This window comes from Anser brachyrhynchus, assembly GCF_964034855.1.
Source record: "Anser brachyrhynchus genome assembly, chromosome: 2".
In the NCBI taxonomy this organism is placed as follows: domain Eukaryota; kingdom Metazoa; phylum Chordata; class Aves; order Anseriformes; family Anatidae; genus Anser; species Anser brachyrhynchus.
Window position 1 is genome coordinate 59,674,868 of NC_137695.1, and position 15,775 is coordinate 59,690,642.

General features: G+C 41.7%; 1 protein-coding gene across 11 annotated transcripts in view; it reads right to left on the reverse strand.

The window, feature by feature from the left end:
• The window catches only part of HECW1 (HECT, C2 and WW domain containing E3 ubiquitin protein ligase 1), a 263,523-nt gene that overhangs the window by 119,631 nt on the left and 128,117 nt on the right, over positions 1-15,775 (reverse strand). The gene's annotated exons all lie outside the window — the stretch shown is intronic.

Sequence of the window (15,775 nt, forward strand, 5' to 3'; positions counted from 1 at the left end):
CTAGCGGGGAGGAACGGGACTCATAATGCACGAGACGTGGCTCCCATCTCCACACAAAATCCCTGTCGCCCACCTAGATCCCTCCCCTGGCCGACCACGCTGAGATGAGAGCAGGTATCTTCTGTGTGAAACATCTCCCCTCTCATCCCCACCAGGCATGTTCCTGCCCTCTTTCCTTTTGCCCTACAGAGGCAGCCCCGACGCTTGCTTGCCTGCAGCTGTATGTGCAGCAATGGAGACAGAGAGGAGCGCAGAGCTTGGCTGCTGTGGCTTCAAGCTATAGTGAGCAGAGGCTGGGGCTCTGCCATCGGGCCCCATGGGCCTTTACAGCAGCTCCCACTGTGCTCTTCTCCTCTCTCCTGCAGAGCAAAACTTTCTTGGCCAGTGTCCAAATCTTTGGGCTACATGGAAGTAGGTCTGAGCCAGGTCACCTCCTTGGGCCATGCCCCCCAAAACCAGGTGAAAGAAGGTGAACAAAAGACATGGCTCTTTGCCTGCCATCTGGGGGTGGTCTGTGCTACAGTCTGGAGCAAAGCACAAAGCATGACTGCTGAATCTGGAAGCCAGAGCTGCCCCTTCTGCAAGTGGTAAGACCCACTGGCTTTGTCGCATTCATATTTTATGTTCTCCTGCTGCAGCAGCATTACATATCCCTGAGCTGCATGGCACTGAAGCAGTCTGTGCTGTCCACCCTGTCAATGATGCATCACTCACAGTAGAAAGTGAGGACACCACGAGACAAACACTTGGCAGCCCCTCCACTCCGCTCCTCGCTCTCAAAAGCACAACTGAATAATAAACTTGTAAAACTTGAGCATCCTCTCAGTGGTAGCAGCTCCAAAAAGCACAAAGACTCCCGGGGCGCTGCTGCATCATGTGGGGAGGCAGCTGCAAAACCAGTGGACTTGCAAGCTGAGCCTCAGGCACAGCCCTGGCTCACCGTCACAGCAAAGTCGATCTCAAATCCCTGGCTGTGCCTGGTAGCTTAGTCCACCCCTCCTCGAGGGTCACACAGTGGCTGCCATCAGCCAGCTGTCTGAGAGGCAGCCAAGTGGTCCTGAAGGCTGCTCTGGGCCAGAGCACAGCACGCTTTTCAGGCAGCCTGGATCTCCTAATCAAGGTGATCTTCAGAACAGAAGCAGCCAGCAAAAATGTGAAAGGAGTGAAAGAGAAAAGGAAAGAAAAAGTGACAAAAGGGGAAAAGAGAAAAGGCAAGGCTCTACAGAAGAAGAGTGGAAAAGAAAGCGTAGTGGAAGAGGCTATGAAGAAAGAAAGCACTTAATTTCTAAAATTCCAGATCTTCCACATATCATAAAGATTTCCTCCCCCTTTTTCAGATACATTTCAAAAAACACCAACCAAAACAAACAAAAAAAGCCAACAGCAACCATCACAGAATTGCTAGAACTCGAACCTGAGAGCAGCATCTTTCAAACTTGCTTACTGGCTAGGATAGGTTATACCCTTTGGGGAACAATGAGAGAAATAAATAGGCTGCTAATAAAACCAGGGTTTCCTGATGGCTAGTGGCACCTCCAGACTTTTCCGGTATTAGCCTTGAGTATTCCTGCATAGCTGAATCAGCTCTGTGGTAACGGGTATTAGAAACCCTCAAGTACTTCACCTCTGCAGTCACAGGCACTGAACAGTCCCAGCTGGCTAGACGAAAGGTCATTAGTGCATTGGTACCTGAAATAATACAGTCTGTTATATATTTTTTGAACTCAATTTTAACAATTTCCTGGGGTCAGTTAGGTAGTATGAGCGATGTCGGTGGTCCTTTGCTAAGAATATCAACATACAGTCTAATAACGTGGTTTAGACTTACGTTTACCATAAAGCCCTATTGCATTGCCATAAGGGTACAAAGGGCCTCCGTGTAAATAAAAAACAGATCCCTGCAGCTAGAAAGGGAGCTGTGCAGAAACAATTCAGATGCTTTCCATCAGACTTTCCTAAGAGTTTAACCCCACTTTTTAATTGGAGATTTCAAGAAGGGAGAGACTGCATGCTTTCAATATATATGGAAATACTCTTGTCTGAGAACTCAGCTAGCCAGGAAAACCAGACTGATATTTAATATAAGTGGAAGATGTTTCTCAAGAGATACAAGGATTAAAAATGAACAAAGGATTCAAAGTTCTATTTAAAAAAAGACAGCCCTCATATATACTGATATATAACACACTGACCTACACTGATTTCCCCACTTGAGCTACTTTTGCTCTTAATCTTTCATACAAGCAACAGTTACAGCAAAAATGATTTAGCAAAGTATGCAATATTATATAACTGTATTCTGTCATCACAACTATGTGAACGGGACCTGATTAATCTGCTGGGGGCGGTCTTGGAAACCAGGAAATATAAACCTAAAAGATAACCAGGAAAGTTTAAGTCTGCCCCTTGATGAATAAAAATTGTAATGCTTCTTCCTTTTTTTAGCTGTCTGATCACTAACTTTCCTCAGTTAATATAACATCACAGATATATTTTTGTATCACCTGAGGTTTGCGAGAAGTTAAGTGCAGGACACACAAGATATACTCAAGATTCAGACAGAACATGAAACTAAAAGCTGAGCCATAAGCAGAAGAAGGAGGAAATACGTATCTGAACAGCAAGAGTAGAAAATGTAAGAGAGGCCAAAAAAGCAGCTAGGTGGGAAGAATGACAATCACCACTGGGCTTCCACCATATACAAATGAACATACACACAGAACCACGTACATACACACTACATTTGAAGGGCAGATATCTGCTGGCACTGAATTTATATATACAACTTTAATTGCTGGAAAACTTTCTAGCTTTCTGTCACCCCCTGCTCTTCTTTGTCACCTGTTTGCAGAATTTCTACTGAAACAACCTGTGAATTATGCCACAAACATTCAAAATGACCTACCAATCCACAAGTTATAAACACGTGCAAGGTCACCTCACATTCGTCTCTGCAGTCAGGCCTGCTGATTTTATACAGGTTATTTGAGGGTATGGGTTATTTCAGGACATATTCTTAGTACTGGTTACTTTTATAAAGGGTTACGCTTTTTGAAATTTCAATAATGTTCTTCTGTTCTCAAAACTACCTCCCATTCCCCCTTCTTCCCATGACTTAGGAAAGTAGATGAGGAAACAAAAGAAAGAGATTTCAAGAAAAATAAGTTATTCTTCTCCTTCACGCTGGCTGCTGGCAAATACTTGGTTATTGAAAATCCTGTCAGGACTAAAGTCAATGCCATCTCCAGCAGAGATGAAACGTCATTGTAAGATTGCACTCAGTGAGGGTCAGCACAGGCCTCAGATCTGGCTTTGGCAAGTTTAACGACCTCTTTCCCTCTGTACGTCTAGCTGTTTGGCTGGCTGCCTTTTTGAGGCAAAGAAATCCTCCCAGTACTTGAGAAGAGCCACATTAGGGGGATGCCAGTTGCTGAAAGCTGTTGAAAGAGAGGCTGGGCAAGCAGTTGCACACCTCAACCTAAGTTCATACCTTGGCTTGTATGTGGATATGAAAGATACGGATGTGTGTACATGAGAAGAGAACGTGCCTGTTTTCTTCTCCCTGCATCACTTTTCCAGCTGGTCACAGGGAATGAAGCACCATTTACCCTAGTTGTATGTGATCCCACTAAAACTTCTGTTTCATTTGTGAGTGTTCAGAGACCTTATAATCTGTACTACCTACCCGAGAATTTCTCAGTCTTCTCAACTGCACATTGACGCCTTGTAAAATTATACTTTGCTTTTGCATGGCAATTTCACCATTGATATATTCAGTTTATTTATCATTTGTGTGTCCTAAGTATTTCTCTCACATCTGTAAACCTACAGGCTACACCTACATTTGTAACACAGAGCAGAGGGCAGGTTGGTCAGTGTATTAATACTCCCCAGACAGACAGAATCTCCTTGTTCTTTTCTGAAAATAATAATAATAATAATAATAAATCTATTTTTACTTAACTCTTCCAAATGGTTTGAATCATACTCCAAAGCAACTGCCTGAAGTGTCTTGCCTTACAGCAAAATAAGTAATTTAAAATAGCCACACAAAGGAACACAATGTAAATGACAAGCAAATCATATCTAGCATATATTTGTGCAATAGTTTATCTAGGCTTTGAGATAAAGACCCGATGAATCAGCAGGAAGATCTCTAATGGCTTCAGGGGATCTGGCTTTCAGATTGCCATGATCTATACCAATGGACTTAAAAGTCGTAGCAACATCTTTTTAAGCATCTCTTCCTTTTTCACTTGGCAGCACGTCTGAGACCCAGCAGCAGATACAAGTACGCTAATCACCATCTTCAAGAGATGAGGTGAACCTCTGACATCTTAACATTGTTTATAAAATCATTAATCTCTTACAAACATCACAGATATTTTAAACGAAACCCAGCAGCTGCTAATTCTGCCTAATTTCCCAAGTTTTCCTGATGTCCCATTTTCATATCATCACAGACGTATCACAAGAGTTTCACAGAACAAATTTCTTCACTGTCCCAGCTCCATCTGCCTTCTTTGTCTTGTTCTTTGTACGCTCTAGAGAGTCATCTGGGATTTTACTCAACTGCTTTGAATAAGCACTGAGTTCATGTTTTTCCCTGTACACCCTTTAAAATTTATTCAACTTCTTTGGAAGGCTTATCCACACAAACAGTTGTCTCTCAGCTAACATTTGCATTTCTTCCTCAACATGAGTCATTTCTTCTTTATTCTAACCAAATGACTATGGCTCAGTATACTTATTTTCCTGGACGGACACATCAGTCAGGAACCTGTGTTCTTCAGCATGGCTAAGACTTGCACTTAAGTAGTCTGCTTTGTCTCATCAGCTAATAGGAATTAACATCAGATTAAGGACTATGACAACAACTTTTACTTTAGAATTTCTAACCCCTTCAAAAAACGTTAATTCTTAACATATACCTGAGAGAGAAGATACTGACAGCCCCATCTGTGATAAAACATAACGACGACCAACAGCAGTACAAAGGAACAAAGCACAGCAAGACATGAAAAAAACACAAACTGAACTAATTTGAAATGGCATGTACTAAAGATGGAACATAATTACCCAAATTAGAATTTGAACAATTAGAATTCATGCATTAACTCAATTATTCTTGAAAAAGTATCAGTATGATTTTAAGGACCACCAGAACACAGACTCCTTATCTTGATGAAAATGCAATGCTCTCCCAGAAACACTAGGCTAGAAGTTAATTTCTGGGTCATGGAGTCCAACACATACAGCAACTGGTACATTTCAACCCCATTGTTTCAGATTTCTTAGCTGATTAACACCATTCCTACATCAAAAGTCTTCTACCTCAGTTGCAATTCTACACAAAACCATGTGACCGCGTGGTTACTATCCACATGCAAAATTCCCTCTCTTATATTGTTAAATAAACATACAAAGAACTTCCTCAACTCATGAGTGCCAGAGGATATCAGAGTTCCTGAAATACTTGTTTACGCATTCAAGAAGAATTTCATTTTGTATTAAAAACTGTGTAATGAGACTCTGATCAGTATCATGCATCCCCTGATGTGTTTACATGCTTCTAAAGCACCTTAGAAAATCATGAGAAAAAGCAGAAATGGTAAAACTATATGCCATGCTAACTGATACGGAGAAGGGAAGTCTAATCTTCACATCCACTAATCCTGGAACAGAAAAGGCAATGAAATTGAACAATAGCAATTTAAAAATTGAGAAAAGCATATTTTTTGTTCTTGCATGGTCTAATTAGAGAGCAAAATTTATTACTACATGGACACAGAACACCAAGAATTTAACAAGACCAAAAAAAAAAAAGTAATGGATGGCTATATAACATATGGTAACAGAAAGTCAAATAGGATGCTAAACCATGACCTAAGCAGCTGCTCACTAGGTCTGTCTACATTTCTGATTTATTGCATGGGACTTGTTTTTTGGTGAAGATTTGACTTGCATCGTTACGTGGTGTCTTGCGATACATACCAGAGCGCACAACTTACGAGCCCCAAATTATTTCCCTGATCCTATGACTTCCAGTCATCAAGCAAAGCACCCCATTTGCAATGTTTTGGACACACATTTTTGCAACAGCTAGCCCACTGTGCCTATCCTCACCTGGAATGGGCAATCAGTGAAAACATCACGGCCAGTGAACTCATGATGTATACAAGGGGTCCTGGAGACATAGTGGAGGCCAGCAAACCAAACCCTGGTCCTTTCCACTCTGTGCTTTATCCATCAGTATTGCAGACATATGCAATTTGACCGAGAGGATTTCATGCCCACGTACTGCAGGATCCTTGTAACTTCCGTGGTCCCAGGTGTTGGACTAGCTGGATGTTGGAGAAGATTCATCCATGCAGCATTCCTGTTCCTTTTTTTTTCCCATTTCAAACTCTATTTAAAAGGCCAAAGCAGAACCTATTACGCTGGTGTAAGACAGAAGCAACTGTACCAAAGTCAACAGTTTTACACTGTGTTTGCGAAGCACGGATGTCGTGGAACGAGATATCTCCAGCACTATATACCAGCACAGAGATGATTACACTAGTGCAGTGTACTGAATAGTCACTGATCTTTCCATAATTTACTAAACTACAGAAGGGAGTAATATGATGTGCAGACGATTAGTACGGCTATTATGTGACCATAACAAGAGACATTCGGGAAGCAAGTGGCTGGGAAACACCAGACATGTATTGAACCCATTAACAAATAAATGGCTTGTGTAATGATCTTCTTGGTGCTGCTGAAATAAAATCACTCCAGTTCCCCATCTGTCATGCTTTTAATTTCTTCACTTCAACTCTGTGCTGCACTGCAAGTCTGCTAATTAAACCACTCTAAATCTACATTAAGAAGTTCATACAGGATCAGATGCCCTGTAAGGTTAAGTTGACCCAAGTGTTTTCTTTGAAACCTGTGCAAGGAAACAAGGGCAACAGGGAGAAGCCCAAAATTGGTGCAGCTGATCTGCAAACGAAGAGTATGCTTTGGCCAGAGATACCTAGGGATGGCTCAGCAGCTGCTGCTTAATTAGAGTCCATGAGAGGGCAAGAAGGTGACAACATTTTAACAGGAGATATGGTGGCCTTAGCCCTGCCTTTTGTTGTGCCCCTACTCTGTTTTTCTGACTGCACAACTGCACATTCATGGCAGCACAATAGGAAAAAGTTCAATAAACGAATGCTGAAAGAATTATTTTGCTTAATAACTTAACAGATACCAGCTCTCTTCCCTGTTTAAATCCATCGTAGCTAAGCCTGTGGCAGTGCATGATGTACAAAATAAAATAGATTTTGAAGTTACCAGGTGCTCAAACGTGCTTGCATTGGTAAAAGAGGACTAAAGGATGAGGACAATGTCAGTACCTCTGCAGCTTCCACTTCTAATCAGTCATGTTACACATCAGTGCGCTGTACAGTGCAGGTACCCCAACTGTCCTCTCTGTATAGTCTGATACCCTGCCCGGGAAATATTTGATATATATGACTAGTTATTTTCATTGTTTAGAATATCACCTGGCTTCACCACAGGTTGCAGAAGGGCACTGGCTTTCAACGCACCAGCGACACATGCAAAGTCGCTACTTGTCACAGTGCTCAGAGTCCCCCGTTTCAAAGCTGCAGGGCCACCGTGCTGAGCACCCTCGGTGACAAGCAGGACATTCAAGAGAAGCGCTGTGCGGGAGACATGTCGATCCACTGCCCTGCATCATACTCACCCCACACACATGGCATTTTCCCCTCTTCTCTCCTAGATGCGCAGTCCTTGGAGATGCATCTGCAATATGCAGGTGATTTAGTGCAGAAAAAGCACTGAGTGGTGTTTTGGGCCCACTTCTTGTGTCTTTCAAATCAGTTCTGATTTTTGGCACCAAACCTAAACTTGTATTTGGTGCTTATATTTGAAACTCCATCCCTTCAAAACGCTTTACCTCATCTTTCATACGGAGGGATCAGGAATTTAGGAAGAACACAAAATTAATGGACTTTTAAATATGCAGACAGCTGCATGCTGAAAAGCAGAGATGGAACAATAAGAAAGAACATACTTGTACGTTGTGAGTTACAGGTTACTGCTCGGGAAATCAGTGCTGATGCTCACAAATAATATCATTGTTTGTATTTCCCCTGCTCAATTTGTGCTTGTTAGGTAACAAAATCTGAGCGCATACATCTTGTAAGTGGAGTCTTTTTTGATGACATAAACTGGTGGTGATAGTGGTTCAAAGCACATTGAGCTGAAAAAGTCAGTATCAAGAGAGGGGAAAAAAGCCACAAGGCACACAGAATTGCATCACTTATCACTTGTCACTTCAGCTATTGACATATCTGAAATGTCGTAATGAAAATGCAGTTTGAAGTGATTCTACTTGCTAATTCTGCTCTATTTTGAAAAATTCTGCCAATTTGGAAGAAAATCCTTAAACTTTTCCAGTAAAAGCAATGGAGTTTCAGCACATGCTCCACACCTTTACTGCATCAGGACCATAAAAGCCAGCGTTATTGAACAGTACTCAGAAGAGGCCTTAGTGCAAATGAGTTTTTCTTAATATCTGAAGAAAATCTCTTGCCAACCATCCCAATTTAAACTCTGAGGAGAGGAAATAAAAGGAAGGAAAAGGTTATTATTTATAACACAGTGACTATAGTTACGCTGCAGTTAGAGACCAATTAAACCCAGGTTACGCTTTCTGACTCCACTAATTCATACAAATGGACCACTCGCTCCATGTCAGGGTAATTGCAGTGTAAATACAATGGTCTTTATGTCTCTGGATTCTGAAAAAAGTGCCTGTGTTACTGAGGTGGCAATAAGAAATAATTTGGATATGTCATTAAGCTTCAAATTCTTTGAATCAGTGCTAATTAGGATATAGAAAAGCATAACCAAAAGTGTAATTACACTGAACTAAGGGCTCAACTGTGCAACTATTAGAAGGCTGCTCATGTGAGTAAGTACGTTTGAACATTACTGCATATTGCCAAATCAGGCTGTAAAACACTACCATGGTCTTATAATGAAGGAAAACGGAAGTGAAGAAATGAATTCATGGCATTTTTAAGCTGTAACAAATGTGCTGAGGGTCGTTTTCACACTAAAAAGAATTCCCTTGTATCTTGTAGCTAGTGGGGGCAAATTCTGCCTGGAAAATCTGCTCTCCAAATGCTCGTGTAATGGCTAGCATATCTATTCAGTGCACAGTGCCCTAGAGCCCAATCACAGTTTGGGGCTTAGGTGATACTACAATATGAAGTGTTAAAAACAATAGACTACTAATGAAAATCTTTCTGTATTGCTCCTAATCCTTTCTTTGCCCTCTTTTAACTCCAGCTCTCTAGAACACTTCAAGACAAGCAGAAAATGCATGCACTTAGGGTTGCCTAACATGAAAGTGCTAATATTTCTTATGCATATACTAAAATTATTGCCAATTCCCCTCTAAGAAGTACTACTACACTTCTTTTACCTCCACTGAGCTTACAGTGAGCCATTAGAGCTACTTAACTCCAGACGCAATAAAATTCATTTGTATAGAAGTGACCAAACTTCTCGTTGCATACTTACAGAAAACCAATGATATACAGAGCTTTGTGTTAAAATGCTGAAGTAATTTCACAGTCGAATTTAATAGTTTCTTTAAATCCAAAGACTTATGTCCTTGTGTTATATTACTTCATGTTAGCCTACAACAGTGGCAGAGTACGAGTACATAAGGTAGGTGGGATGTAGACAGCATTGCAAGTACTGTGAAAATAATATCGTATCAGAAGAAAACAAAAAATGTGCAGATATTTCCAATAGATCAGAAGCCTACACAGACCACCTTCCTCCCACAGTTTATGGAGCAGCTACTTGTCTCAGAATCATTCACCTCAAATGGCTAATCAGTAGAATACAGTCTCCTACAATTGTTTCTTAGCATATATATTCTCTTAGATCCTCTTCTATGTTGGAAAGGGACTACCTTGGCAGAGAGCACTTTGTTTTTCACTTCTGTAATCTATGCTTCCATCTGTCCAAGTGAGTATTTCCAGTTCCTGTCATTTTCCCTGTTGCTTTGCCTTGACTTTTTCATACCTGACTGACTCTATCTCCTTTGCAGGAAATCAAAATAGGAGGAGACGTATACAGGAACAGGTTGAATACAGGTGGCATTACAGTGCTGCTCCTTATCTTGTATTCCAAGGGAGCTGCAAGTTGAGGGAGCTCTGGCTTCTTCACATCTCAGGATAAGCAAAGGGGATCCTCTTGCTCAGTTCTGACAAATACTTAGTCACCTAAGCAGAACCACAGCTTCCAGAGAAATGATGCTTCCCTTCCCAGAAATGCTGAGCCTTTCAAAGTACACCACTCACACTTGTTAAACATGTACCTGGCTTGCATTCTTTGCTGTGATTAATTGCAGCAGCCTGATTTTGTGTTTTCTATAAGCTTTTTTTTTTTTAAACCTTAACTGCTGATCACTGCAGTAGCCACAAGTTTCTTGTAAGCTGCTACCTCTTTATCTTCCATTTCTTAAATTATAATTATTCTTAAATTTTTAAAATAGACTGTTAGATTTATTAAATATAGTGATGCCCCAGAAACACAGACAATTTTAAAACTCACCTATCACAGAAAAAGACAAAAGTAAAAAAGAACACATGGCTGAGATTTTAAATCCAGTCTCTGGAAAGAATGAGAGAGACGGCTGCTCATACGTGCAAGCTCTTATAAAATCCTGGCTTGCAGCACGTACATGGAAATGAGGCAGAACGCTTCATTATCAAACACTCCTCAGCAGCCCACGCTCTGACGTGACAGCACATAATGCAAATATTTACAGCAGGAAGTCCTCAGGAATGATCAGTCACCATCAAATGGCAGCAGCTTATCAAGCGGTAATTCCTGCTGTGGGAAACCCAGCTGAGGTAGCATTTCCACACAAACACAACCCAGAGAAGGTCTCTTTCAATAATTAGCCCCAATTTACAAAGCTTTCCCCAGGACGTTAAGTATATTTGACAAGTGCCATCGTGATCTACAAGACAGAAACTGTGGCACAAAAGCTCCAGAGGTTCGATCAACTGTGGTTATTTGCATCTAATACACCGCTAGTGAACACTCCCAATTTAGTGAAGACATTTGTCCTAAGGCTAAAACATTGATTCTCCACTTACTGTCTTTTAATTGTGGTGTATCCAATTTATCTTTTTAGGCTATAAGCTCTTAGGGGAAAAGATTTCCCTTTCATTCAATATGCTGTTCTTGTGCCTGCTTTATTTTACTGCAAAAGAGCCACGCTCAGGTTAAATCATTTTCACACTCAGACTTTCCCACTCGCAAGATGCAGCCTTCCTATTGCTAGAATTAATTGCTCTAACTTGTATTGCTTTTCTACAACAATATCCGGTGTGAAGATGAATTAAAGGTGACATTATGAATAACAGAAGAGTAACAAATGAAACAGGAATGTTCCAGATGCCACAGAAATGTTATTTTCTATTGAGGAAACTGTTCAGCTCACTCTCACCACAGTAATGCCTGTGACTTAGAAGTATAAACTAGTGTGCACAAACACACTTTATGTATGCCACTAGTTTAGAAAAAAAAAAAAAAAGTCCTGTCAGGATGTTCCTTTTTCCCAGGACTGCAGGTGCTCCGCTTCACTGCTACCACCCCCAGGCCCTAAATTCACATTTAAGCTTTCGCCATGTAGGAACTGGTCAAAGTGCATGGCCCTCGGTTCCCAGATATTCGAGCTTGACGATTCAAAAGCAATAAAATGTGACAGGACTTTTCACTGACAAATGAACTGCAGGGCATCCTAATCAGGGAGTGAAGCAGCTCTAATAACTGGGTTAGAATGTAAGGAGATAAATTCAAATGGAGCAGAACATCCATAATATAAGAAAGGCGAGATGCTGCTCAGCCTAAAGCACCACCGATGCTGTACAAAGACATCCAACTAACACAGCAACTTTTTCCCCCTTTGGAAGCAGGTTTCCTTTCAACTGCTAGTTAAATACTGTCTCAACAGCGCGTGAACAAGAATGGCAACCACTTACAGCCCCCAGCATGACTATTTCCAGCTTCTTTTCTCTTTTCAGTTGCAGCAAACCACAGCCGGACAGACAGTGAGTTTTTGTTGTTGTTGTTTTTAAATAGTTTTTGAATTGTCGTGTTAGGATTCGTCTAGTTATTGGTGTCTGCAGGTCTTTTTGGCAGGACGAGATACCCGCTGGGTATCCTGGCCAATACACCAGCTGCTGCCCCCATCGCAGGAGGTGCCACGCGCCTGGAGGCTCAGACAAAATCTGCTTGGGTGGCTGCAGATGCAGGTGAGTCTGTGCTAGCAGGGAAAACACTGTCCCTGGAAGGTCACCTGTCCCCAAATGCTGCTTCTTGAAGGACATCTGCTCCTGCTATTTTTCCCAAGCTGTGCCAGACAAGAAGGTTTGTTTCTGTCAAATAAACAAAGCCTCGTTCCCTCTGTCCCTCTAGTGACAGCCTAAGTTTCAGGATGAATTTCTGATGCCATTACCACATTGGTAAAAATTCCCCTCTTTCAAGGCAATGAACTTTCAACAAAACCTTCAGCCCCTACACCCACAACAGGATCTGTATTGAGATTTTCTCCCTGCACAGCTAGGGACAAAATGCTAAGGTCCCACAGATGCCTCTAAAACTCCCACTGATTGCAATAGTGGGTAAGTTTCCAAGCACAGGATTCCCTCCGTGAGCTGAAAAGATGTGTAAGAACCTGCTCCGGGATCTGAAGAAGGTTCCTTCCGAGCAGAGCCCCTGCTCACACCAGCTGGGGACCAGAGCTTTCACTGGCAATGAGAAATGCCATGCCTGGGACCCTGGGGCACTGCTCTGAATCACTGGAGCAAGGAAAACAACGGTGGGATTTGATGCATCCAGTTTGATCACGGAAGGCCCAGGGTGTCAAGTCTCACTAGGGTAAGAAGCCTCAGGGACCTCAGACAAGCATGGCACGACTGTCACAGCCCGTAACTGATCACACAGAGGAACAGGGGAAATAAAACAATCTATCACTTTCCTGCTCAGCCGTGCTAGGATTATCAATTCGGGAGACAGGAAAAAGAGATGGGGCTGCCCACCCAGTATACTTGACTGGATTGACTGCAAAGGAATGGGGAGGGACCCAGCAACAGGAATAAGGTAAGCTGTGCATTTACTCTCTGGCTGGTGATGAATGAGCATAGCAAGGTGCAAACCAGAATAGCTGCTGCTTCTTTTGGGCAAGAACTTTCTGATCATTGCCCTAAGCCATTATTTGAAAAAAAAAATAAATTTAAATAGATATGGCGGATTATTTTGGAATTTAACATTTTCCCTCTCTCTCCTTCCACTCAATTGAAAAATACAAGGGTCCGGAATTCACTGTTAGTGATATCACACTCAAAGGTGAGTACCTACATCTTTTTGCACTTCTAAGGATAACATCTGCACTTTGCATGGCTGGTATCTCTGCACCAGTGGCAGCCAGTGCAGAGGCACTCAAGAGCCCAGGAAAAGGCTAGGGCTCAGAAAATCCCTTGTTATCCCCTTCCTCTTCTGTGCAGTTAGAATAACACCATTTTCCAGTGGTGCAGTATGCTGTGAAACATTCAAATACTTCAGTAATAAAATAGGTTGCAAATGTATCGCAGAGAGACAGATAAGGAAAGCCATCTGATGGTTTTTCAGCTAGGACTGGAATCTGAAGGATCATACGTAACTTGAAAGCCTTCACATATGCAAGAACCATCCCATTATTTTTCTCTACGCTCATACAGGGGTTTTCTAATCTTTTTTTTTTTCCTTGCACTCATACAGCAGGGTCACCCAGGTTAATATTGCATCATCTTTGTTGCTATTCCTTTGTTCTTGATTTCACTGCTTAGTATTTGCCTTACAATGCACCAAATATTTATGTCATGCAGCAAACAATGAACAGAAAACAACAGAGAAACCAATGATGCATCTACAACACTGCTGGCCTCTCTGGTCTGTGAAGGCAACTGGCAAAAACAGACTAGTCTGCAACCCATAACAACAAGAAAAATTAGAGGATGTGAAGAGAATGCTGTTGCCAAGGACAATGGTTTGACCCTCACATGGAAAATGTATGTGATACTACTTTTTATTGTATTTTATTTTTCAATCATGTACAGTATGCTCAGCTAAAGATCATAACGTGTTTCTTTTTCTCACCTGACCTCTATGAAGACTTTGAGTACTAGACAATGACTTTCGTTTAAACACAAGCCCTCTTCAGCTGAAAGGGAATGGCTACTTATGGCACTTTGTTTTCCATATATATGTAAAGGCTTCAACTGCAGAAGCTGGAGAGATTACATATTTGCTTATCACAAAGAGCAGCTCCTCTGACATTCTTCTATTAACTTAAAACATACTGCCAATAGTTAATAATGAAACACCAACCCTTCCACGCTAGACCTGACAAATTTACTTAGTTGGGTCAAACTCAGGTCTGAGACACAGATGTGATTCATGAAAAAAAATATTCTGATCTCACAGCCTACTGGTATTTACTGCCTTGGTTGGCCGACTGGCCTACCTTTCAGAGAAGACTGGGACTAAATCAATGGCACAGATGGGCCCCCCTCAAACAGATGACAATCAGGAAATGAATGGCAAGTCCTGAGTCAACAAGACACTACATGCAACAGACTACAAAGTATTTTTCAATGTCCCACAAAATGAAGCTATCCGAGAGCACCCCATAATGTTCCACTGAAGACAGCTGAAAGGAATACTCCAGGCTCCCAAAATAGTGTATGGACTTGCCCTGAGCATATGAGAAAGGTGTACTGAGACACAAACACCTTTTATTCTTACCAGACACATCAGTCCCTACCCAGCATCCATCTTCCAGCTGTAGTGTACATCACAAGAAGGTAAAGGGAAACCACCAAAAGTCTGTACATGCATCACGGGTGAAAAAAGTTAATTCTTCCTGACCCTGGTACAATCACACATATTCACCACACTTGGGACCATCCCAAAAAATGTGATTCAGTGATCTCCACTAAAACCCATGTATACCCACACACAAGACAGACCTTTCCTGAACTCAGTTTCCAAAATAAACACCTGAACCAATCCATCTCTAATGTTGGTTGAACTAAAACTCCTTAGTTCTATCAGTTCTCTGCCAAGATGAGCCTAGTGAAAGTCCTTCAGCAAGACCAGGCAATCTCTAGAGTTCAGCACGTCTCTCTGTGGGCTTCTAAAATTTTTTTCACTCTTAAGGTGACTAAATTTTCCCCAAACGGGCAAGATACATAGCTTCATACAGCCATCTGAGCCACAGAGCTTTGCTAAGATCTAGCAGATCAAAATTGCTCTCAGTGAAGCCTCAGTCTGTCAAAAATGATCTTCAATAATTTGATGGATCAGGGCCTGAATGCCCACTTCTTATTACTGATGCTAGTCTGTCAGAGCCTAGCTGTTTGTGGAACTCAGAGACACCGCCATGAAAAAGTTCACATCTTGATATTGAAAAATGCACCTAAGAAAATCTTACTCCTTTTCTGCATGTTTGTTGTACTTAAAATCCAAGGTTCCCCAGTCCTTTAGAGGTATTAAGCAAATCTCACAACACCCAGCAGACAAAAGATAACAACGGAATACAGCTAGGACATGGGACTGGCCCCAAATCACAGAAGTTATCTGTGACAGATTGAGAGCTGACTCTAAGTTCTTTTGGCTTATAGATCCACATCTTAACTGAGAGAATACCCAT